Source organism: Archocentrus centrarchus, chromosome 7 (genome assembly GCF_007364275.1).
Source record: "Archocentrus centrarchus isolate MPI-CPG fArcCen1 chromosome 7, fArcCen1, whole genome shotgun sequence".
Lineage (NCBI taxonomy): Eukaryota > Metazoa > Chordata > Actinopteri > Cichliformes > Cichlidae > Archocentrus > Archocentrus centrarchus.
In genome coordinates, this window is record NC_044352.1 from 23019183 (window position 1) to 23046283 (window position 27101).

At 39.6% G+C, this 27101-nt stretch overlaps 2 protein-coding genes across 7 annotated transcripts in view; one reads left to right on the forward strand and one right to left on the reverse strand.

Annotated features, from left to right (window-relative positions):
* Nucleotides 1–6525, reverse strand: part of cntn3a.2 (contactin 3a, tandem duplicate 2) — a 52553-nt gene extending 46028 nt beyond the window's left edge. Inside the window, exon 1 of the mRNA XM_030733502.1 lies at nt 6455–6525. The gene's annotated coding sequence lies outside the window, so the exon portion shown is untranslated. The remainder of the gene's footprint in view (nt 1–6454) is intronic.
* A 3103-nt stretch (nt 6526–9628) lies between these two features.
* Nucleotides 9629–27101, forward strand: part of chl1a (cell adhesion molecule L1-like a) — a 52196-nt gene continuing 34723 nt past the window's right edge. For 4 of the 6 annotated variants that reach the window (XM_030733998.1, XM_030733999.1, XM_030734000.1 and 1 more), the window contains exon 1: nt 9629–9858. The gene's annotated coding sequence lies outside the window, so the exon portion shown is untranslated. The remainder of the gene's footprint in view (nt 9859–27101) is intronic. The other 2 variants (XM_030734001.1, XM_030734002.1) reach the window with 2 other exon arrangements.

A 27101-nucleotide genomic window follows, 5' to 3' on the forward strand; every position in this document is an offset into this window, starting at 1 on the left:
ACTGAATGCCATTGAAGAAATAATTAGAAAGAATCCTTGACTTTTCCAGTTTTCTGAGACTTCTGTTCTGGGGAGTACCCTAACTGATATGAGGGAGCAAATACATGTTTGTGATTTGGCCTTGTCCCTCACCTCTTGTTCCACATTGCTACCACAGCAAATTAGTTCTTCCACATTGCTGCAGCCACTGAATGTTTAGTTTCTGCACTGGTCAATAATAAGATTGGACATTGTGTCTCTGAGTTGGTCAATAAGAAAATTACATGTTGTGTTTTTGTACTGACAAATTCAGAATTCTGAGACTGTGTTTACTGTTTGTGAACTTGCTGTTATTGAGTTTGATTCTGATCCAGCAGACTTAAGAACTGTTTTTCCTGTTTCTAAGCTGGCCTTCCCAAAGACTGTCTGTGTTTTCCTGCCAGTTCAGTCAAAGACTGTTAACTTTGCTGCTGAGCTGGACTCTTAAAAGACTATTTTTTGTCTCTTTAATGGACTTATTGTTTTATTTCCCAGACAACCACAACTGAGAAATTTGTGTTTGGTGTTTCCGAGCCAGCAGTAAAAGGTTTATGAGCTGGTCCACAAAAAAAGCTGAACTGTTTGTTTTCCAGAAGCTGAGTTTTTACCAAAACTGTGTTTTGTGTTCCCCAGCCAACTCATTCCCAGCCTTTTTTTTAGTGTTGCTGAGCAAATTTTTCCCAAAAACAGTTTTCTTCACTTCACCAGTTCAGAGACTGTGTTCTGTCACCAAACTGGTTTCCCCAGAGACTGTAGCTCTGCCTGGGGTATTCCCAGAGGCTGAACACCCTGAATCCATTTCTGTTCCCAGGGTGAGGTTGGCCAGGCCTCAGCCTCAGCTTCAGCTTCCAGAGTTGGCTGTGAGCCCTGTGTAACCTGAGCATCCTGAGCTTCAGCTCAAGCTGCAAGAAGCCCAGTCATCAGAGGAGACCTGCTGAGTCCAGTTCAATCCTGAGATTCCTATGTCCCCAGAGTCTCAAGCACCACCACTGGAACAAAAGCCCTAAAATACGGGACTATCCGAGGTATGATACCTCTGTATCTGTCACGGATACAGACAATATCCCGACGAATGCGCACCGGATCTTTGACAGATACATTTTGGAGAGTAAACGGACAAGATTGGAACCTGAAAAATCCAAACTCTGAATGAACATCCATTACATATCCAGATAATATCCAGATAATATCCATTTAAACATCTGTGACAGATCAGATCTTCCTGTATTCTCTCCGGAAATATTATGGATACGTGGCAGATCCATAAAGTTGGATCTGCCACAGATCTTTCTGGATACAGGCCCTTTTTGTCCAGTGCACTCCAACCACCTGAACGTGTGCTTAAGCCTGGGAGTCCTGAGTCATCTGAATCTAAACCTGAGCCAGAGTTCCAAGTTGGCTGAATATGAACCTGAGTCTGAACCTGAGTGTCCCGAGTCTGAACATCCCGAGACTGAATGACCTGAGTCTGAATGACCTGAATCTGAATGTCCTGAGTTTGAACCTGAATCTGATCCTGAACCCGAATGTCCCAAATTGTCTGAGCCCAAAGTGTCTTCATCACTGACCCCCAGAAGGTTGTCCCTGCCATCGTCGGTCTCCAGCCAGGCCAATTAAGGGTTCTTGTCATGCTCATTGGCCTCCAGCCAAGGCTCCTGAGGTGTCCCGTTGCCTCCACCATCATGGGTCTCCGCCCCAGCTTCCAAGGGGTCACCGCTGGCCTTCTGACCAGCTCTCAGAACTGTTTTGTCTCTGCCACTGGCCTCCTGATCGACCCTCAGTTACTATGTCTCCGCTTCTGGTTCCCTGGTTGACCTCCTGACCTTCCACCTTGCTCTGATTTGAGACAGTCTTGTCTCTGTCAAGTTCACATGCGAGTCTGCCAGCTGTTACTTCCTGTCTAACTTTGGTGATCTTTTGCTCTTGAGTTTTTTATCTAGTCTAACTTATCTCGTCCCCTGTGATTTGTTCCAGCTATGCTCCCACATGTTTCCTCTCCCCTTGTTACCTCATGTGTACATATGTTGCCTCAGTCTTCCCTTGTCCTTTGTTGTGTGCTCCCTCATGGTTGTGCCTTCCTCTGTTTCTGTTTTTGCCTCGAGCTTCTTGGTTTTTGGATTATTTGCTCCTGTTCTGCTTCTCTGAGTATTTTTGTGTTTTGTAAATGAACTCTGCATTAAAGCTTCTTTAAGTTTATCTGCCTTCTGAATCCTGCATTTGGGTCCGCACTCTGCCTGTCACACAGCCACCTTGACAATAAATGACATTTCTTTGTCTTTTACACACCAAAGGCAAAGTAAAGACAAATTTGGCAAAACTCATAATGCTCAGATATGCCAGAGACCATCAGAGGGGCTGTTTCAGCTCAATGGTCATTCAGAGAATACAGCTTGTAGTGTCATTAAGCAACTGTCCTGTTAAGAGTTTTCAGTCGGTTGTTGCTGAGAGCCTGCTTGTGACTGCTGGTGCACCTTGCTATAGCATTTTTTTTCACTGGCTGTTCAATATGTTTATTGAGATCTTCCTCTTAGCGCATTATATAATTTCACGGCTTGAATGATGCTCCAGAAATTGCAGCAGTGACAACTGCTAAGACAAAAAGGCGGCTTTGCACAAGTGAGTCATTTTTAAGCTGAATCCCAACCAAGCAAGAGTGTCTGCTCTAGTGTAACAGTGTTCTGACAATCTCAGTTTTTGTAGTAAGATTTCAGTCAGCATAAGGCAGCTTAAAGAGGCACAAAGACACCGAAAAGTCTCTTAAGCAGTACATTAACCTTGCAGTAATTTGGATTTTAGTGCCTTACTCAAGGGCCCTTTTGCAGTGTTTGTGGTCTGTAACAACAGACACCTTGCAGTTGATAGTTTGCAGTTAATAGCCTACACTCCTTACCCGGTGCCAAGAATCAAGCCAGCAGAGTATCTTATAGTAGTAGTTTGTTGACAGTCAGTATCTCTAGCTCTAGGCCAACCTTGAAGTTTTGACAAGATTAAACTGCACTGACGTCATCATCTCCCGGTACCTTTATGGTCCCTGGTAAAAGGTCCCTAAATCCTGAACTCGTGCTGCTGACAGAATTAGACTTACTGCCTGAAGCCTTGCACTGCTGAGCAGAAACACTAGGAAAAGAGCAGGTGGCAGCAGACATCACTGCCCACGCCCTCATGCTAGTCTGAACAGACATTTCCAGTGCAGCTGATTTAGATATATATTCTGCCAATGGCAACACATAAAGTGATAGCTGTATCAAAATGCTTTCGTTTCAGTTAGGAGAAGGGGAAGGGAAGGGAGGTGTTAAGTGTGGTATCGGGTGAGAACTGGAAACTGTTACATGGGACAACTTGCCATGTGCTAGGAATTTTCAGACAGGGAGTCTGTTCTGCTTACTTTATGTACTTTATGTGACATTAAGAATGTGATGTGCAGATTTAACTGATTTTTTTTAGACAAATAAAACTTATGTATCCATAGCAACTGACAAGTCTCATGTATCATGTATATATACTCATGCATACGTCCCCAGTGCTTAGGATGTATGGCAGTCCCATTTATTTAGGCAGCCATAAATATTTAAAAATGTATTCTGTTGTGAAGGGATGATACGAAAGCAGTCTCAGCTGAATATTCATGACCTATAAATATTTTAGCTCTCATTTCACGAGCTTTCCATTGACTCATCTTATATGGGTGTGTGTATGTGATGTGTGTGTGTGTGTGTTAATACCTATGAATGTGATGTTTTCAGGCCCTGTAGTGTGCCTCAGTTGTGCCACCTGATATCTGTAATCAGTAAAGTTACTGAACCTACAAGGTCAGGCTACCTCACATGAAACTGTCAAATTTTTTTCTCATAAAAATGCATGAATGCACACCATCACACGTTCTTTGGTTGTCCTGCATGTTTGTATTTATGCAGAGAGTTAATATTTTCTTCACTCACCCAAAATGTTCCATGAAAAGAGCAAATTAATGCATTGATATTTATTGTTTCATACTTACAACTTACAAGCAAATTGTTTATTTTAGGATCTGTGGAGAGCATGGGAAAACTACAACAAGGCTCAATGATATGGAAATGAAGCAAGAGCTATTTACAAGCATATAATATTACAATATTTTTTTCCCCCCAACTCCATCCAACTTGTTTAACCGAGTATCTGCTGCCTGGCCCTGTAGTGTGCCTCCTTAAATGAAATGTTTGCCCTTCTTCATGAGAAAACAAGGCAGTTTGGAGTTGTGTTTGCTTTCATTTTGAGAGCATTACAGGCTTATATTTATGTGAACCCTGCAGTATAATGGAACAAACAGTGGGAATGCCACCCAAGCGAGTTATCTATACCATCCATTTCTTCTTCAGAGAGATCTCTCACACATAAACACACATCACGAGTGTTCATTCAACGTACGCCCAAATGCTACTGCCATTTGTCTTCACACATTGTTCTCAAGTGTTCAATGAAAAGCTCTACCCTGGCTGACTGAGATTCAGATATGTAAAGATCCATACAGCAGACAGCTTTATGGATTTTCAATAGTCTCTTCTTAGTGCATGTTTTCACTCTCTACTTCCCAGTGACACAATGATCCTCTGCATTTAGCACACGTTAGAAGCTGAAAGCATTAACAGCTTGAGTATGAAACCAAATTTTTAGAGATGCACTTTAGTTGCAATTAAACACCAACATCAACACACAACATGTGGCGCTCAAAACAGTCTCTTCAGCATGCTCAAGAAAATGAGGAGTTACAATTAACCTCAAACAGCTGGTAACAAGTGACTACTATGCAATTCTCAAGTGTTAAGTTGCACATTGGAGACAAATGAGCCGGAAATAGGGTAAAAATGCAAAGTTTTATCATTATGGCCACTGTGAACAGCAGCATTTCTGCTTGGCTCTCCAGTTTTCATGGATGATCATTAGCTGGTTAAGGGTGAACACATCTGTTTCTTGATGCCTTTGTCTAGCTTGGCATCTTGGTGTCAAACTCATGAATTATTCAAAGAGCTTGATTAACATAAAGGATACGTTGATGCTAAAATGCTGGAAAATCAGAGGAAAATCTATATTGAAAGAGCATTAATATACAACCCTGGTGAATTGAAACCATTAAAAACAAGCTAGATTTTATATATATATATATATATATATATATATATATATATATATATATATATATATATATATATATATATATATATATATATATGCAGGTTAGTCTTATAGTTCCTATTGATAAACATATCAAATTTGATTTTTCCCTGGGGACCAATAATCTTATGAACTGCCTGTAATATTGTTAAGTGGTGATGATGCAAGTTCTCGTATTCCACAGCAACACTGATATTACACCACTCTCGCACACATTCACACTCCAGGGTATTGAGTCAATAAATGAAGGCAGCTGGCTCTGACTGCTCTGACTGCTCTGACTGCACTTATCAGCCAACATTTATTCCCAGTCCATTTTCATGTAGCTTCCACTGCATGGTTGTTATCTGATGTTTTTTTTATCAATGTATTTTTGCACGATGCTCCCAATGTAGTCTACAAAATAGGAGCTGTCATTAAAGCACGCACACAGCGGAGGGATTCTTTGTAAATGTGAGACACGTCTCTTTTTTTTTTTTTTTTGACACCTTTGTCTCCCGCTGTGGAACCCCTGACTTCTGCATTATACTAGATGAGAAAAATCCCTGGCATCTGCAGGTCAGTGTGATCTGCAGTGCAAAGACATTAATAACTGGAAGATTTTATAATGTATGCAACAATTCAGCTTCTGATTTGAATAACATTCCAGTCTGTATGAAAGCCTACCGAAGGACTAGTCACTGTGTTTAGTTTACATTTATGTTACAATATCTGTGATTTTACTTCTTTCGTTATTTCTTTTTAAAGTGTGTCTGTTTGATAACATTGCATATATCTCTAAAGTCCTTAAAAAAATTTTGTGGTCGCATGAATTGTAAAATATTTTCCTTAATAGCAATTTAAGATAAGAAGAGCATTTTGGAGAACCGGTTTAATACCTGGATGTCTGTGAAGTGACTACACAAACACAGCAGTGTGGAAACGGGAAAAGAACTCAGGAGCTCCCTCTGATGTCAGTACATTAAACATTTCCACAACAGTCCAATGGAAACAGAACGAAAAGCAAATTCCATATCCACGAAAGGATAAAACAGCGTGAGCAGCAGCGTCTTTGGAGCTCCTGGAAATCATGCTTGCTGCTCAAATAAAAATCCACCCAGTGCAAGTCAGTGATCCTACGAAAGAGCGTTAAATCTCGTTTAGATTTCATTCAGATTTTAGCTTAATTAACCAGTTTGCATTTCGCAGCCTGTCACCGCAGATGGCATCAAAAAGTAATGTTTGTATCCCCAGTACAAAAACTGCCATTCAAGTTTGGTTAAATGATTTCAAAGCTTTCTGAACTTACTGATATAAGACTGTTAAAAGACGACTTCAGGATTGTGCCTCTGCTTCCCCGGTGTGCAGAGCCATCTAAGATGTCACTAGGGGGCATTGTTACACCACAGGAGGAAAAACCGCCAATCAAATGTAAGTAGATTTCCATGGCAACTACATTTTCCACACTCCTTTATCAGTGGAATATATTTCGTTGGTTTTCACTATAACTCAAAACCTTAAGACAGAGTTCAGTGTGAGCTGCCATTGTGAACATCCTTTAAAAAAAGTAAATCGCTGTGAGGTATCAGATTCATCACTTGAATAAAGCGCGTTCAACTAAAAATAAATAAACAATTAAACAAACGAAAACCCCCAAACATTAGATGTAATTTTATTGTTAATACGTGAGCCTAAAAAAGACTCAAATGTGGAGAGGTATCAACAGCCCTCACTTATTGGAAATGAAGTGTTTTGAGATGGAGAGAAACACAATTTGAGGTCAAGATTACAGGTCAGTGCAGCACAATGGCCCCATAATGGGTGAAAATGTGTGATGTCCTGGCAGTGTTCTGGTGCCTCTCTCAATAGGGGGTAATGTCAAGGTTCAGGACTCGGTGTTCACTGCTGGTTTGAGTGGTAATTGGAATGTAAGCTACTTCTCTATAGCTCTGCGGTTAAGCTTAGTCCTTAGTCCTCCTCTGGGAGCAGAGTGACATGAACTTGACAGTGAAGAGCTCTTTTTTTTCTGTTCTTATTAATGTAGGTGATGTTTTGTCTTTTTTTCTATGGTATTTTTAGTTTATGAAGGGCAGGATATTGGCATTAGTTTTTAAAATGAAAACATACTTATTCATGCTTCCATGAAAGCTGTAAACTTTGGCTTTGTAACAAGGACACAGTGAGGTCTATCTGGACTAACCAGGCATACCTGCAAATTAGAATCTAAAATATATAACTTCTTAAATCTGCCACAAGAGTTAACTGAGGGACAGAATCATTTAGTATGTGACTTTATCATCAAATTACACAGTAAGGATGCAGTTCAGTTTATATATATTTAACTAATAACACTTTTCTAGTCCAGTGTGCTTTCAATATGTGCATGTCAAAATGAATAATTAAAAAAAAATCATGTGAACTGGGTGATGTGACAATAAAATGTTGCTACCTCCATGAACAGCCTAGCCTGGACAAAAACATATACTTTACCATGTGGTGTATAATGCAACATACTTTCACCAGACACTTTATTAGGTACACCTTGCTAGTACCAGGATGGACCTGCTTTTGCTTTCAGAACTGTTTTGATTCTTTGTGGCACAGAGTCAACAAGGTGCTGGAAACATTCCTCAGAGATTTTGGTCCATATTGACATGATTGCATCAGACAGTTGATGCAGATTTGTCAGCTGCACATCAGTGATGTGGATCTTCTGTTACACCACATCCCAAAGGTGCACTATTAGACTGAGCTCTGTGGAGGCCATTTGTGGAGGCCACTCAGTGTCACGTTCAAGAAACCAGTTTGAGATGATTTGAGCTTTGTGACATGGTGAGTTGGAAACAGCCATTAAGAGATGGGCCCAAAATGTACCAATATCTCCCACGGCATTGAACCACTGACACAAGGCAGGATGGCTTCATGCTTTTGTGTTGTTCACGCTACACTCTGACCCTGCCATCTGAATGCAGAAACCGAGTCCCATCACAGGCAGCATTTTTCAGATCTCCTGTTGTTTAATTTTGATGATCCTGTGTGAACTGTAGACTCAGTTTCCTGTTCTTAGTTGATAGGCGCAGCACCGGGTGTGATCTTCTGCTGCTGTAGCCCGGCTGCTTCAAAGTTCAAAGTCTTGCGAGTTCAGAGATGCTTTTCTGCAGACACTGGTTGCAACAAGTGGCTATTTGAGTTACTGTTGCCTGAAGCAGTCTGGCCATTCTCCTTTGACTTCTGACAACAAGAAGGAATTTTTGTATTCAAGGAAACTGCTGCTCACTTAATTGTGTTCTCTTTTTCAGACCATTGTAAACTCTAACGACAGTTGTGTGGGAAAATCCAAATAGATCAGCAGTTTATGATTAGCAGTTTCTATATTATACTCACTTATATCACCTTTCTACCCTATTCTGATGCTCGGCTTGAACTTCAGGAAGTCGTCTCGATGTCTAAATGCATGTCTAAATGCGCTGAGTTTCTGCCATGTGACTGACTGATTAGATATTTGTGCTAAAGAACAGTTTAGCAGGCGTGCCTAACTAAAATATAAAGTCCTGTGAGTACACATTCCAGTGATTTGATTTAATGTAATGCAACAGTGAAAAACTTGAATGAAGTAGTCCAGCTTGGTCACAAAATTGATGTTTTATGCTAAATCAAAGTTGGTGATGAATTCAAATGCTTGGAATCTGAAAACATTAAGCTAAATATTTTTGAGGAAACTTCATAGTTTGATAAAACAAACAAACAAACGAAACAAAACACACACATGCACACATCTGAACATTTCATTACATGTAGTAGCCTTTGTCTATTTTAATCTCACTTCACGTTCTTTCTGGCTCATGAAAATCACTTCAGGTGACGGGGTTGTTTTTTTTTTTTTAACCTACACTCACAGTGTGGATAAGAGCAGGGATATAGGCAGCGCTTGTCCAAAGAAATTATAGCTGTATTCTCCAGCGGTATCGACTTTAAATTCAAGCAGGTAAAAATGGTTGATATACGATGATGGGGAAAGTAAGGTCCACTCAGCAGCCATTCATCCTCTTTATATATTGGGAAAGGGCAATTACGTGCATGAATGAGCAGTAATTGTGCTTCGAATTCACCAATAAAGAGGCTCAACTGTTTTGAATATTAGAACTGGGCTCCCCGTATGTGTGCAGGTACAGTATGCGTGGGAGCGATGAACCCGGTCTCGCGGTTTTGCCTGGATTGATTGACATCCCACGGGCTCGCGCACACGCACATGCGGACAGAAATATTTCCCGAGGTTTTGTATACGGGCATATTTAAGTCCAAGCCCAGGTGCCGATATATGACAGCAATACACACACACACACACACACACACACACACAGAGAGAGAATCGCTGCTTGTCCTCTGACCTCTGAAGCTTCCAAAATAGAAAAAAGGACCTTGTGGAAACTTGTTGCAGTTGTTGACTGCGCAGTTTTGGCCGTCACTCAGAAAAGTTTCTCACCACTGGAGGATGAGGTAGAGGAGGAGGGGGGAAAAAAAGTGCGCATGCAGCTAACTTGACGTAAAGTCTTCCAGAGAGAGATGTTTGCCATACCGCCAGTACCTACTTAATCATAGTGTGGACCAAAAGTTGTCATCCAGTATAAATGTTAAATAACAGAAGCGTCTCCAGAGAGAGCTGAGGACGAATCACGATAGGTCGACTCTTCACTCCCGTTTCTCTTCTTCTGGGTGAGTTGCAGAGCAAAATTTAGACTTCTTTATGTTACGAGTATTTTAGTCTGACTCATGGCAGAAAGACACACTCAGCTTTGTAACCGAGGCATGTAATGTGACAAGTGTGGATTTGTTATTTATCAGTGTTTGCATATAAAGACAGACTTAACAATTCACCTGTACCCTAACAGGTTATTGGAGCTAAAGTGCCAAGTCATGTAGTGAAAGACTGAAAGGCACAAATACCTGAAAAGGTTTTGATTCTACTCTTATCTCGGGCTTTCTGAGACTATCTTCTTACATTTATGTTAAACTCACTTACTTACTTTCCTTATATCGCTTCCACATGGAGGAATCTTTACATGTGCAATTTGCTTATAGTGAGGCAACACGTTTCACTCTGCGTTACTCCGTCTGGCCTCTCAGAGGGTGAGGAGCAGCGGTGGGTTAGTGGGTGAGTCGCCCAGAGCATTTATCAGGCTTAGTCCTGTGAAGCTGGCCTATTCAGGACTCTGCAGCTTTGTCATGGTGAAATGGGTCGCATCTCTTTCTTTGCGTGACCCAACATGACTGAAATGTGGTAATTGGGGAATCCTGCGATCCTCACTCCCCGTGGTTATACTTGTGCAAAGCTTTCAATAAAGTAATTTACAGTAGAACAGGCTATGACAGGAGAACAGGGTCAGCTTTTAATTAAAACAAAACAAAACAAAACAAAACATCCTGTGTTGTGATTGTTGTGAGCTCTTTCAGATTTCTGTCACATGTACAGGGTCATGTAGTCTCAACTGATGGAAACATACCCTGTGAGTATGTGCATACAGATGCTCTTTGCAGATGTGTTTACTGTTCCTGTGTGAATGTGACACACACACACACACACACACACACACACACACACACACACACACACACACACACACACACACACACACACACACACACACACAAATGCTTTTTAAAGGTTTAACTACGCTGTGGGACAACAATGTTGTTCCGTCTGTCGGATGGGTTTGGACTGCAATAAATTACTGGAATACACTTTTATGCCTACAGTAGCAACTACAAGATGAAGACAGTCTCTAAAGGATCATTCTTGATTCTGATGACTGTCACAATTAGGACAACATTTTACAAGGTTGTAAAACCAGAAGCATGACTGGTTACCTTGAAGAATAATGATAGAATTCAGCCTCCGGTGTTCAGTTTTGCTTCACTTCAGCAAACTGCTCTGCAGCCTTAAGTCCAGCTTTTTAATCTTCAGGAGCAGGGTAAGGGGTAATGATCACCACCATGCCAAATTACCAAAATTTCTTGATGGAAGCTGCTCAAATGTGAAGATATGATCATTTGCTTCCATCCATCCATCAATCCATCGATTTTCTTCCACTTATTCTTTTCAGAGTTGTGTGTGTGTGGGGGTGGGGTGGTGTGGGGTGGGGGTGGAGCCTATCCCAGCTGTCATAGGGCGAGACATGGGGTACACCCGGACAGGTGGCCAGCCTGTTGCAGGGTGAAACTTCTTTGGTTAAATTATTTTGAAATAAATATATCTTGGTCAAGTAAAGCCAAATATTTTATTGTTTCACTTTTGAAAACATAAAACACAGAAAAATGCCAACAGCAGTTTCCCTGAATTCAAACTGAAGTGTGCATTTGACATGTTTTGTGTTTTGTCCAAAACTCAAAGATGTTCAGTTTAGGATGATTTATGGCATAGAAAAACACTTTTTTGTTCATGCTGCAAACAGCATTTTGGTGAAGAAATGACTGCAAACAATATGTTTATCAATTGTTCAGTTTTCTATTGTTGGCTCAAACAATCCACAGAAAGTTATTTTGGCTCTTCCCATTTCAGTGCAAAAAAAAAAAGTCTTTTATGATGCAGGTTGTTTTGAATAAATGCTTCCCAAACAACATGAATTGAATCTAACGCATTCATGACTCACCAGCATTTTCTGGTTTATTACAGGCACAGAAAGCATGGTGAATTTGAAATGTCAGATGGTGAGTGGTTTTTCTGAGTGCACTTATTGTGAAGCAAGTGACTGAATGCAAACTGATGGTGGATTCATGCAGGAAATGTCATAACGCTTTGACACTGTGAAATGAAAATCAAAACTTTCAAAAGCAAATGCAGTCACTCCACAGTGGCACCAATGAGAGACCATGAACAAAATAGGGTGCCTCCTACTCCTGCTTTTCAGAGGTTGTACACATTGTCCCTCTGCGACAGGTATGTTCAGCACATGTTGCAACATGCTAGACATGTTGTCTCCACTTGTCTACTCTGCGTTTCAGGAGAAAAGAAGAGATAATTGCTTTTCAGCAACCTGCGTAACTGTATAATTGTAGCTTCCTGTAATAATAAATCACTTTCTTCCTTTTAGAGGCTGCAATGTTACAAAGACACCTCCAGAACTCCATAACATATATATTTTATTGACTTAATATTACACTCTAATATCCTGTTGGACATGGCATATGTTTCCAAAAGTCAGCTGTTACTTAATGCATTGCATGGATTTAATTTCTTGCCAAATGTGTTGTGACAGAACAGAGTATGTTCAGCTACAGTCAGCATCTGAGCAGCTCATGGTTATCCATTAAAAGAAGATAGTTTAGTGTAAGAGCCTTACCAGGCAGGGGGTGAATTTCTCAGGCACTTAATCAGTGATGCATGGGGAAGAGTAAACCTCCATGCCAGCCACTTATAGTCAACAAAATTATGGTATCAACATGAAGCCGCTTCTTGAATGACTATAACATGACCTAATAATCAAATTTAATGGTAGTTTAGACCCGACTGCAAACAGTTTTGCTCTTCTGTTGCTTCCAGAGACAACTTAATGTGTGCATTTCTTGTTTTCAGCAGAAACAGGTTTCTATTTTGAAGTTGTTCATGAGGCATTTGGAGACCGCCATTGTTAGAAAGTAAAAGAATAAAGTCGACTCAGAATTTCAGATCTGTGATTAGCTGTTTATTATAATGGTTTTTGCAGCTAATTTATAAATGATTTCATGTGTGTAGCTCTGTAGCAAGAGTGAATAGTAAACTAATAAATTCTTTGCATAATTTAGCGTACAGATAATTCACAAAATGCTTCAAATGATTCATTTGTTTGAGGGCAACAGAATGTAGTTAGCGCTTTAAAATAGAAAGCAAAGGCTGGGGAATATATCACCCTGCAGCAAAAAGAAATGTGAGCGAAAGAGGGATGTTTTCTATTCTAGAGAAGGACAATGATTACACGTTTTACATATAACTAGACTCAGAGAACATGTTCATGTGGATTAACTGGTAATCTGAGAAAACTACATACATGAATAAATTAAGAAGAGTGTGTGTGCTTCTCAACCTGCGCTTTAGAATAGAGAATGAAGATAACAGCTGTGAGAATAGTGTCATGATTGATCTTGGCAGGTTTAACTAATGTTTTGTGCAAACTGGATTTGTATATATATATATTTTTTTTGCCTTTGGTTCAGTATCCAGTACCATGAAAAAAAAAATCTAAAAGAGATTTTTAAAGTTTGACAAAGGACAACAGGTGGCTTTAAGGTGGCTCTTTCTGCTCAAGGTATTCATTTGTGTGGGGACTCCTTGCTTTTGTGCCATCAAAGGACAGGCTGGCAGTGGCTCCAAACTTCTTGCTCAATAATTTAGTTATGCTTGGTTGGTGCATGTTAATCAGAAGATGACCATTGGAGATACTCTGCAGCTCTGTGTGTATTTAGTGAGGGGATTTATTGCTTTGCTCCAAGGACAGCCAGTCCACATTTGGAATGCTTGTAAAATATTTACAGGAGTCACTGACACAGGGACTCACTACGCATCAACACAGTGGTTTAAAATAGAGGGGGGATGGGGCAGTACGAGAAACTGATTGTGTTTTCAGATTGTCTATCTTGTCATCTACATGTATTTAAACATTTGCTGACAGACTTGCAGGCATTAAATTTTCAGATGTCATGGGATAAAGCTTTCATTCTTTGGAAATGTCTTACAAATTCCCAGTAAATCTTTCCAACATGGATACCAGTATTTCTGTTACCATGGTGTTTGGCTTACTGCCTCTCAGCTCTGGCAGTTCCTAACTACCAGGAGCAAAGGTCATGACTCCTTCAGCCGACAAATGTTGGGTGAAATCAACGCCTTACACAGGGGGCACAAATAACTTTGCACCCCGTCTAAAGTGAAGCAACTGATACCCCTTTCTCTGGACACAAGAAGGTTGGGATGATCTGGCTTTGCCGGCGGTCATGTAGGTTGTGCTCCGCCTACTTCTACCCCACCCCCCATGCTGCACCTTCAGGAGCTTTTGGACAAGTTCAATTGACAGTAGGATGAATTTCTCCTAGTGAGTGAGGAACATGGTGTGTTGGCACTTGAAGTGCTCTTCACAGCATTCTGTCAGACTCTTGATTTTAAACAGTGCCCTCACTGTTGAGCCTCCTTCTTCAGGACAAAAACATACTTTTAGACAGACATACAGAAATAAGATGTGACATCTACAGCACCTCGCCCTGTTGACTGGGACAGCATGTCCCTGTCGCCCGACTATGAAGTAAACATCCTCTCTGTGTGTGGTCGCCTCCTGCAGATATATCGTTGGATCATTGCAGTCTGTTGCAATGATCCAACTGCTTTGGTCCTGGAGCTTGCAGAGAGATGTGCACCTTTAGATAGACTTCAGCAAAGCATATCACAAAATCAAAACAAAATCTGACATTGCACTTAGCACAAATCTGTGAAAATGTAGTATGTTTGTGTTGGACAGGATTTTAAAAAATTGCCTATAACAAATAGAAGTGTTCCAACAGGTTCCACTGCTTTGAGGCTAATTTACATGAGGCAGGACAAGTTCACACAACACAAAAAGCAGGCTGAAAAAACAATTTAATGAATTAAACAACTTAATTTTTTTTAACTATTTAGTTGACAGTATTCTTTGATTTTTTTTCAGGAAATAGATGTACTTTTGTGAAAGGAATATTTACAATGTTCTATACTAAAGATTGTATGCAAATAAAACTGAGTGAGAGGAAAAAAGACACGCTGTGGAAGAGAGACAGAGATTAATAATAATTAATGATTGAATGCAGAGTGGGGTATAAACAAAGTAAAAAGAGGTGAATGCAAAGAAACTCTCAGTGCATCATAGGAACCCCCTCAGCAGCCTCGGCCTATAGCAGCATAACTAAGGGATGGTTCAGGGTCACCTGATCCAGCCCTAACTATAAGCTTTATCATAAAGGAAAGTTTTAATTCTAATCTTAAAAATAGAGAGCGTGTCTGTCTCCCAAATCCAAACTGGGAGCTGGTTCCACAGAAGAGGGGACTGAAAGCTGAAGGCTCTGCCTCCCATTCTACTCTTAAGTATCTTAGGAACCACAAGTAAGCCAACAGTCTGAGAGCAAAGTGCTCCATTGGAGTGATATGGTACTATAAGGTCTTTAAGATAAGATGGGGCCTGATTTTTCAAGACCTTGTATGTGAGAAGAAGAATTTTAACAGATTTAACAGGGAGCCAGTGAAGAGAAGACAATATGGGAGAAATATGCTCTCTATTTCTAGTCCCTGTCAGTACTCTAGCTGCAGCATTTTGGATCAGCTGAAGGCTTTTCAGGTAGCTTTTAGAACAGCCTGATAATAGAGAATTACAGTAAACCAGCCAAGAAGTAATAAATGCATGAATTAGCTTTTCAGCATCACAAATTTTAGAAATATTGCACAAATGCAAAAAAAAAAAGCAGTCCTACATATTTGTTTAATTTGAAGGACATATCCTGGTCAAAAATTACTCCCAAGATTTCTCACAGTGTTATTGGAGGCCAAAGTAATGCCATCCAGAGTAAGTATCTGGTTAGACACCATGTGTCTAAGATTTGTGGGGCCGAGCTCAAGAACGTCAGTTTTATCTGAATTTAGAAGCAGGAAATTAGGTCATCCAGGCCTTTATGTCTTTAAGACATTCCTGTAGTCTAACTAATTGATGTGTATCATCTGACTTCATGGAAAGATAAAGCTGGGTATCATCTGCATAACAATGAATGTTAATGCAATGCTTTCTAATAATACTGCCTAAGGGAAGTATTTATAATGTAAATAAAACTGGTCCTAGCACAGAACCCTGTGGAACTCCATAATTAACCTTAGTGTGTGAGGAAAACTCCCCATGTACATGAACAAATTAGAGTCTATTAGATAAATATGATTCAAACCACTGCAGCGCAGTACCTTTAATACCTATGGCATGGTCTAATCTCTGTAATAAAATGTTATGGTCAACAGTATCAAAAGCTGCACTGAGGTCCAACAGGACAAGAACAGAGATGAGTCCACTGTCAGAGGCTGTAAGAAGATCATTTGTAACCTTCACTAATGCTGTTTCTGTACTGTGATGAATTCTGAAACCTGACTGAAACTCTCCAAATAAACCGTTCCTCTGCAGATGATCAGTTAGCTGTTTTACAACTACTCTTTCAAGAATCTTTGAGAGAAGAGGAAGGTTGGAGATTGGCCTATAATTAGCTAAGACAGCTGGGTCAAGTGATGGCTTTTTATGCAATGGTTTAATTACTGCCACCTTAAAAGCCTGTGGTACATAACCAACTAATAAAGACAGATTGATCATATCTAAGATTGAAGCATCAATCAATGGAAAGACTTCTCTGAGCAGTGTAGTAGGAACGAGATCTAATAAACACATTGATGGTTTGGAGGAAGTAAGTTAACTCCAAAACATCAATTGGAGCAAGAGAGTCTAAACAGCCACCAGCAGATCTGAAAGCAGCCAAACATGAAGTCTTTGAGATGGTTATGAATATTTTTTTCTCTAATGTCTAAAATTTTATATGTAAAGAAATTCATGAAGTCACTACTAGTTAAAGTGAAAGGAATACTCGGCTCTGCAGAGTTCTGACTCTTTGTCAACCTGGCTACAGTGCTGAAAACAAACCTGGGGTTGTTCTTATTTCCTTTAATTAATGATGTATTGTAAGATGTCCTAGCTTTACAGAGGGCTTTTTTATAGAGCAACAAACTCTTTTTTCCAGGCTAAATGAGCATCTTCTAAATTACCGTAGTGAGATGCCATTGCCACAAGTGCCAATGCACATTTCTGAATTATACCACAGAGTCAGGCACTTCTGATTTGAGGCTTTCCTTTCCAGTGTCTAAAAATGGATTTTTAAGGTAATGTTGTCATGGTTCTGGGCCACTGGCACAGTGTTTTGTGTTCTCTTGGTTCTGTTTCAGTTATTTCTGTGATTATGTTTATTAGTTCTCCTTTGTATTCCTCAGTTGTTTCTAGTCCCTTGTGTTTCCCTGTGTCAAGTCTACGTGTACCTTATCTAGTGACTTCCTGTTTTATTTTGACAGTCTTGTGTTCCCTGTGCTTTGTGTTTAGTTTTGCTTCCTCTTTTATTAGTTTCAGTTTTTGCTTCACCTGCTGTACCCTGGTGTTTCCTCTTGCCCTGATTACCTAATGTGTATTTAAGCCCTCAGTTTTCTTCTGTTCTTTGTCGTGTCGTCGTCTATGTATCCGGTGTGTGTGTTCTCCGGCCCTTGTGTCCCATAGTTTAGTTCTGGCCTCAGCCCATTTTGTTTGTTTATTAACTTCATTTCAATAAAAATACACTAAGTTCATCACTTCTGAGTCCTGCATTTTGGGGTCTTCCTGCTCCTGCCACACACCGACATGACAAATGATACCTATACAGATGGCAAAAGTGGCTGAGTTGTTGAGTTGCTGAGTTGAACCCAGATTGTTAAATGAAGTGGACTATTATTGATTATCAGAGGTGATGCAGTTACTGTTTATCTTAACTAATTTGTTAGGATAAACAGTTAACATTGCAGCCCTTGATAGGTTCAGATCATTTTAATAACTCAGAGAACAAACACACAACTCTTTTGAACTTGCGCAAGGAGGAGAGATCCGTTCCTTGAACTCAGCTCGCGGCTGAGCGGAAGTTATCTGTCCTGAAGGACCGCTTCCTGCGCAGCGCTTTTATTCAGACTTTCACAATAAGATCACGTGGGTTACACCAAACGCAGTTTACAGCATGTAATAAACTACATTCTTGGCTTTTTCCTTACCATATATGGTCGTAAGCATACTGTGACATGTGCGCATGTAACATGGCGTATACGAGACACGTATCCTATATGTGTTCTCTGCAGTCTTGAAACAGGCTGCAGGTAACTACAACTTCCTTTGTAAGAAATGTCACCACGTGTTCCCATTTCAAACATAAAAACAACAGTATCATATGTACATAAAACAACTTATAGAAAATATACAAACAGAAGATATGATAAGTTATAATAAACAGAATGGAATTTATACCATAACTCCAACACCCTAGTTAAATGATGAAACTGAAGAACAAAAATAGATATCATTCTTAACTCCTAATTTAATTACTATTGATTAATTTTATCAGCATGTTTAAAAAATAAAATCTGAGAGGCTTCTTTAATCATAATATTCAAAAGCAGTGATGTCTCCACCAAAGTGAGTTTCACTACTAGAAGCACATTCCAAAAGGAATATCATGACACACTGATTTTTACAGTATATCATAATAATATTTTTTTCTTATAATTTATTATCTTTCCCAGGTCTCTGAAATCTTTAGCTCTACATTTGTGGCAAAGATTAGTTTTGACTGTGACATTCAGCGCAATAATTTCACTAACAACAGTCCTGAACGCAGTGTCTGTCTTTTCCTCCTGCTGGAATTTGATTCAAATGCTAATGAGCAGAATTCCCATGGATTTCTCTCTCCTGTGCCATAGATATCACCCCAAAAAACATCCACACCACAGCCCCCCCTTGCTTTCTTTCAGTTTTTGTCTCTCTTGTACTCTCTAACTTTCATTCTCTGTCAGGGTCAAAACCTTGCTCACAGCAATCTGGCACTACACTGTGGTAGTACCCAGAGCTACCTTTCCAGCAGGTATTAAATATGCATATGCACCACCATCAGGCCACACAGAGGCTCTGGAAAATCAGCCGATATTTTCCTTCTTGTAAGAGATGCTACTTTCCCATGAGTAGATAAGACAGCTTGATATTTCTGTCAGATAAAAATTGTCTTTAGGTGACATCATTTATTTCTTTATTGTGGAGAAATTTCTGACACGTTAGTGCAAAAATACTGTAGCTTACATTTTCTGCATAAAAATGGAAAACAAAATAGTAAATTTCTTGCAGGCCTGGTTTAAATGTAGGAAATTGGTTGGACTTGTGTATCCTCCACGGTCATGAACTATATATATATAAATATATGTGAACTATAGCACTAGTTTCCACATGATTTTCCACATTCCAGGGGTTCACCCAGCTGTAAATGTAGTAGTACCATGTGTTTTAAAATGTGCACTTGTAACTTAAAAAAACACTTGATATTACTGTCCTCCTTACTTCTTTCTTCATGGTAATATTTTTGCACTACATTGAAGCCTCATTTTTCACTGTTAAGCTACCAAAGTGTTTTGATAATCCAATGTCTTCTTCAGTCCTAGCAGTAACCTTGTGTGAGAACTGGAGGTATTTACTAATTGTGAGCTAGTGGAGTTGCTGGGGGGCATGTTGCAATCTCTGGAGTGCAGTTATGAGACTTCACTTGATACTTGGCTCTGAATGTGGGACCAGCCACTCTGGTTTTCATCACAGTCTGCCAACTTATTCATTGTCTTTGTTGAAACATTTATTATTCCGATTGATGGTGTCACGTTATGTGGCACACCTGTTCACACCCTAAAAGACGTAAAGCAGTGTATCATCTTCAAATGGGTTGATGCTGGCCACTGTGTCTGTCAGAACCGTCTTTTCTTATAGCACTTTTCTCTATGCACCAGCTCCCAAACTTCCGACCTAATACAGAAGAGCCCCTAAAACACTCTTTAATGGACCCTTTCAATTGGACGCACAGACCAGCACAAACACTTTCATTCATGGTGTTCCAAAAATGCTAATGAAGCAAGGCCCTGACACTTTCACAGGGGTACCCCTGTCATGAGCCTGTGTTAGACAGCAGTGATGCTTTTGCTCAGACAGGGTGATGCAAGGTACAACTCCTATGGTAGTTGTCCCAAGAATAATTTAAACCTACCAAGGCAATGGATCTTTTCAAGTGCCACTGGCTCTGATCCATAGTATTTATGGAACAAATCAAGAGCAAACCAGGTTCGAATGTGGAAAAAATGTCATCTCTTCTGAAACAATTCATGACATTCCCCAGGTGCCTTTCATGATGTGAATGATGTGCCAAGAATTTCCAGGTGTCATCACTACATCAATACATAACATATCATTTTCTAATTCCAAGAAATCGCTGTATGCAAATGAGAAAAACATCTTCAGACCTTCAGGCTTCACTTCATTAAAAAAGATACGATTCTGTAGTGGAAACGTTGTCAGCATTCACAATTCATCACCGCTTCCACTAAAACAAGAAACAAACAAAAAAATAAAAACCACGTATGAAGAACTGGCTTCTTCTGGGTTGTTATTAGTACACTTTCAAGATCCAACATTTGTAGAAATCTTAATTAGGACAGGGTTGTATAGAATGTGTAATAAAGTATATAGTGGTGGATATACAAAAATACTGGTGCACGATAGCCTATTTGTTGTTTTTTTTTGAAAGTTCACTTGGTGTCAACCAGCTAGCCTGGCTCTTTATGCTTCCTTATTAGCTAGCTTGATGGCTAGGTCACTCTGGTGGTCGTCCTCAAAATCATTCAGGAAATAAGGGTGTAGGAAGACCCGCCAACCTCCCTACCTGACCCCAAATTGAAGGGCAGACAACAGTGCAAAGGTGAGTAGGGCCACCTCAGCAGCCTACCCACCAACCTCTGGGTAACACACCTGCCCCCCCAATGTGGTTGAGTGATGTGTTGTTTGAGTTAGGGGGATGGGGTGGGGGGTGGGGATACTGTACAAAGATTGCCACCATAGGGTGGCAAAAAGCTGACCCAGGGGCCATGAAGACAACATCCTCGCCCATCTCCAATGAACAGCATCTCCCAAAAGCACCACTGCCCCCACAAGGCAGCATCCCCCCCCCCCCCCCCCCCCCCCCCCCCCCCCACCATCAATCAGGGCAGACACGCTACTACAAAACAGCAGCCACAGCCCTCCAGCTCCAACGAGCCGCCATACATCTGCAATCCCTGAGTCCACTTCCAGCCACCTGCAAGGACATACGTAGGACTACAGCCGACTACCCCCACTAAATAATTGTAATTGTAAATGTAATTCTCTTACATCACCTAAAATGTAGTTTGGGTGATGTTGGAATGCAGCAACTAAACCTTGTGGATAGGTCATCACATATCCTCTGCCAGAACCTCTGAACAGGTGTTCAAGACCATATAGCATGCCTACAGTTCTCAGCAGAGTTGCTCCATCCCTTTATGACCAAGGTGTATCCCTGGTCTGATGGCTGCTTCCAGCAGGATAACACCAAATTTCACAAAGCTCAAATCATTTCAAACCAGTTTCTTGAACATGACAGTGAGTTCAATGCACTCAAATGGCCTCCACAGTCACCAAATTCCAATAAAGGATTTACATTATTTACATTTTACTCAGTATTTTACTTAGACAAGTGCAAACCCTAATTTTCAAAACCAGGTTGTATTTGACTGAAAATACTCACAAATATGAAGTAGATGATGATAACATGGCTTGAAGAGTCTTCTTATACACAGTGTAGCTTAAAGGTTCTATTCAGTTCTTTTTCAGTCAGTTTTTGTATTTATCTAAGTGATTTATTGTTGCCCACAGCTTTCTGCAGATGTAATAATGTTTGCGGTATAGGGTTGAGGGAGCATTCTGAATTGACTCATGAGCCTTATTCTCTTGACATGTTGCAGCAGATGCTTCGAAACTCATATATTGCCAGCTCATCAAAAATAGAGACGTATAACAAACGTATTTCTGATGAGTTTCTCACAAGTGAATTCCTTTTTAAATGCAGTTGATACATCATAAACTACCTTTGCTTGTTATTTATTGTAGATGTAATCCAAGATCTGTGCAGGCTGACTCATGTCACATCTTAGTTTCTCTCTCACACACACACACACACACACACACACACACACACACACACACACACAAAACTGAACTGGACTGTGTCAGACTCTTTTCATTCAGACAAACAGCTCTCACACTGGAAATATTACTCTTTTCTCGACTGGGCAGACTGTGGGCTGAATTTGTTTGAAGCAAGAAAGATGCATTTATGTTTTTAAAGTGACATAAAGATTACTCTTTTGACATCCAGAAACTGTGTTTTTTGGTCTTTAAAAGGAAGGCTGGGAGGTGGTGTTCACTAGAGTGAGAGTATCCACAGTTATGTGTTCATCCTACAAGATCAGGCAAGTTTCATTCTTCTGTGAGGGTTTATTTTTCTGTTTGAGATTTTTGGAGCACTTTATTATTATTATTTTTTTTTTAGATAAATCAATCCTACAACATTTCTTTGCATACCTACAAAAAGTGGAGCCATCACAAACCACTCGATGCACTATGACAAACACCTATGTTACAAATTGTATACACACATTCCCCAGCATTTCAAGAAGAATTAATTATAACTGCAAACTGAATTCTCTCTTGTCTGCCACTTGTTATTTGTTTTCACAAAGATGCACAAACAGTGACAGCAATGTGTTTATGGGTCCTTGGAAACATTGCTTTAAATGAAAAGAAAAGTGCTGCAAATGTGAATGATATGTTCTGCCCACAGCTAAAACAAAAAAATGACATTTTAGTACATTGACTAACACAAGACAACAAGGGCACAGTGAAGTATTTCCTCCTAATATCATTAATAACAGTAATTCTGGTATAATATAGAAACATATCATTTACAAATTGTAAAAAATCTAAATATTACGCTTTAACTTACAGCTTTTGCAACTTTCTTAAGCAAACTACCAAAGCACTGCTGCTGTGCACGAGACTGTTTTGAAGCAAAAATTCTTACAAGACTTTACTAACCCAACTAAATACCACTTTAGGACTTCAAGATTATCCCATAAACTAATTACCAGCTTAGTTCAGACAACAGAGCGCAGCATTCCTCCCTCATATGCTTCTCTGCAACAGTGATGAAAAACATTTCAAGATAAAGGCAGGTGTGAAGAGGTCTTCTTGTGGCCTCACTGTCTGAAGGGAGGAAGTTGAGTGTGACAGCTTGTCTCCAAACTGTCTTTCTCTGTGCTGCTAGCTATGGAAAACTGATTAAGCTTCTGAATGCCACCCTTTGTCACTCTACTACTGCAAGGGACATATTTCAATAGTGATTCATGTTCTTTTATAGCCTGTCTCACTCAGAAGACTTTGACTTTTTCTATGAATGGAAATTTGGGTTTTGTATATTTTTTTTTTGTTTTTTTTTTTAACTACATCTTTCCTGTTCATATCAAATATTAGTAATTTAATATATTATCCTTTGTGTACCTAAACCTAATGAGTGTGGGTTGAGTACTAGGAATTTAGCGTTCTGATAGCGTGCGTGGAATGCACTTCATTTGCGTGCCAGGCTAACTCCTGTTTATTGAGGCAGCTCTTCACATGTCATTCCACAAATCACTGTGTTTCACAGCAGGAAGCACTTAAAGCACAACTGAGTAAACCTGGCAGCACTTTCATGAGCAACACACACTCATCAGGCCTCCAAAAAAGCCACATGTGCTTTGCAAGTAACATTCACATTAGGCAATAAGAGAAGGAAACCGCTGCTGTGGTGCTAAACTGAACGAGCATTTGTCAAAATTTCTTGACAAATCTATTAAAGAGATGAATGTCAGAAAAAGTGCATAAAGAAAGTGTGTGTACAGGCCATGCAGTACAGTGTAAATCATAGTGCAGGGAGTGTTTTTGTTTGTAGCCTGCCACGTGCCACGTTTATGCATTGCAATGTTTTTGTTGCAGCTTCTTTAGGTTTTGAAATGTGAGCTGCTCCACATTTGTGGTTTAAACCTGTTACGCCTGTATGGAGTGTAAATGTCGAACTCCTACCTCTTTACATAACACCGGCAGCACAGGTTTGATGTGGATATGTTTGATCTATGTCAGGGAGCTGTTTGCGTGAATTCCAGGCATACAGGCATCACACTTAATCGCTTGGGGGACTTAAAGAGAAACGATAGAACCAACAAGTAATGACAGAAAGATGCTTTGAATGTTGAGGTAAAAGTAGGAGTGGTGTTGGTGACATGGGAAATGGGGCAGTTTATGGCCACGTTATATGTCACTAATGCTTATATTGTATTACAACCACTTTAAGATTGAACTGTTACACTTCATTGGTGAGTACAGATGTATTTTTTAAAAGATGGGCTCTGTATTTTTGAATACATGCTTGAATGAGTGAGCTACTGATACTTACCAGTGTGTTATTTACCGATGAGTGAGATATAGAAAGGACTGCTGTACTGCTATATAAGAAAGTGTAGATAAATTACAGTAAGAAATCAGTCAGTATCTAGAGAGACCTCAGAATCAGTCATAATGATGGATGGTGAAAATATCAGTTCTACTAAGAAATAAACACAGCTGAAGCATGAGGCACACATACAAAAAACAACAACAAAAACAGCATTGTTCGCCACTATTTTTCTGTGTTTAAGGGTTTCTTTTTGTTTTTTTTTGTTGCTTTTCTGTCTCAGTCCTGTACATCAAGCTCAAAACAATCTGAACAGAACAAGACCTGATTAATTATAATAGTTTTCACTGCAGAAATAGAAAAGATCACAGATGTGCCTAACTAAATACTCTTTACGATCAGATTTGTGTGTAACATGAGTCTATAAGATAGTTGTTGTGATTTGCTAACAGTAATATTTTCCATGAGTATAGACTTATTTGAATATGATTCCTTTCTGTGAGTCTCAGCAGATGTTTGTCTGAAACCTGATAGCTGCCATTTCCATGCTGACAGCAAAATATGTCATTCTTTCCTGTGCGTGCACTCATAGGTCTGCTTTTGTGAGCTGTCACACTAAAATCATCCCAATTGTAGTTCAGCTTGTAAGAAAGAAAGAATCACGAGTGAGCCACAATCTTAGCTGCCATTGTGACTTAAAGCATAGGTGTGTCTGGGTTACCTTCCTTCTTTGATTATACTCATTGTACGCACGTCATAGACACATTTATATTTTAACCTAGTCATCTCGTACTGCGTGCACTACAGCACTACTGGATCTCAAGCTTTTTTGAAGGCAAGTTTGTTTGGCAAATATTTTTCAATTAGCATGAAATCAGTACAATGATGTAATGATCAAAAAGTAGCACATTCAGGAACGTTGGGGAGGAAATGCAACAAGACAAAAGCACTGGGAAGGGCTATACCACAGGGGACTGAGATTCCACTGAAAACATGAAAAGTTGGAATCTGCAAATGACGTGCGTCTCTCGCTTGTTTTAAAAGCTATACGCTAATTTAACAAACACAGTGAAACTGGTCATGAGCAGAGACCCAGAAAACGCTTACTGTGCATTCTCCTGGAACGCTCTTTATTTATATGTGTAAGAGCTTTGTACAGCTACAGTAGTCGTTTATGGAGTGGGCCATAATTAGAATGATGATCCTGTGAATGTGCAGCATATAATTTTAATGTTTTGTCAGTTAGCACAATTAAACAGCAAATATTTGGTCCTGTCTAGTGTACTATGAGCAAGACAATATGAAAAACTCTTAAAGCTGAGGGTGCGAGCGTCTGTCCCCTCTACAGGAGTTTGATGTACTTTAGTTGGCAAATAGTCGAAACACTGCAATGCAGTACTTTAAGTTAAAGTCAAAAGCCGACAAAATCCAAAATACTCCACAGAATTAAAAAAGTAGGCATCCAACACACATGCACGTGCGCGTACACACACACACACACACACAGTCTCCTTTCATTGGGCTGTAATTTGTACCTATCACTGCCGCTTTTAATGAGGTAACTCTACACTGTATGTATTTACTTAGTTCAGATAAGTGCCCATGCTACAGTGATTTTATTTATCCTTATCTGAATGTTTTTCACTCTAATAGCACGTGAAGCGTTGAGTGAATTCGGAAGTCTCTTAGAGGTTTGGTCTTTTAAGTTGTTACGTGTTTACATGAGCACTGCTCTCTCAACAATGGAATAGGTCCATTTGAAGTGATGACTGTCTTCTTTAATGAAGTGTATAATTATGTCCAGCCCTTTGGTATTAACAGTGACTTTAGGTTAAACTGTAGTGAATGAATCACTAATTTAAAAGTAAAAAAGATCAACAGTATGAAAAGTTCATCTTCCCACCTGAAGCTAATTTCTTTGTTCAAAAAGGAAAAATGTAAACATTTCAACTTAAATTTTCAATTTCAGTTTCAATTTTATTTATCTAGCACCAAAAACAACAACAGCCACTTCAAGGGGCTTTATATTGTAAGGTAAAGCCCCTACAATAATAAACATAACCATAATAGATAGATTTTTAAGACTTTTAATTTTAGAGTAAATGCAATTTAGCCAGTTTTTTTTCTAATAAATTTCTTAATATTTCAATTTTAATTGGGGTTGTATATGTCCTAGAAAACATATAATATAGTGTAAGCCAAGCAAGGAGCTAATGCTAGCAGTCTCTAGATTTTAATAAACTAGAGAGTAAGTGCCAGCTCTTCTTCCTGCTTGAATGACCCTACAGGGCACCATGAGGATTCCTTACCCTCTTAGTTATATCTCCATTAGAATTAAGAAATCATGTTATAAGTACAGTGTTGTAAAACAAATCTGGAGCAAACTCAGCAGTGTGTTTCTCATGCAACCCGTATTGCAAATCCCAGCATTTTTTTCTACAAGCTCTACAGAGGGAATTACAGTTAGATAACATCAGAGCCTCTACACAGAAGGTATACTTAAGTTGTTTGAATACCCGAATGAGAAATACAACCTGAATCAAACCCTTCTTTACATATCTCCAGATAAGAAACCGTGCTCACTCGATAAAAACCTTCAGAAAATATAAGTAGATAAAGCCATGTCATGCCTTTTATCAGCACCATCAAGTCTGTTAGACATGTTATTCCATGCCTCCATCTATCAATACCCTGGAGCACTGCATGGGAATGAAAGTACACTTCCACAAAAGATCTGGCCTTCTGAGAGAAGATGACTCCGTTCTCTTTTCAATGGAGCTAAGACACATTGCATTAAAATCATTGAGACCGAGCCCGGTGTAAATGGGCGTGCATAGTTTGTA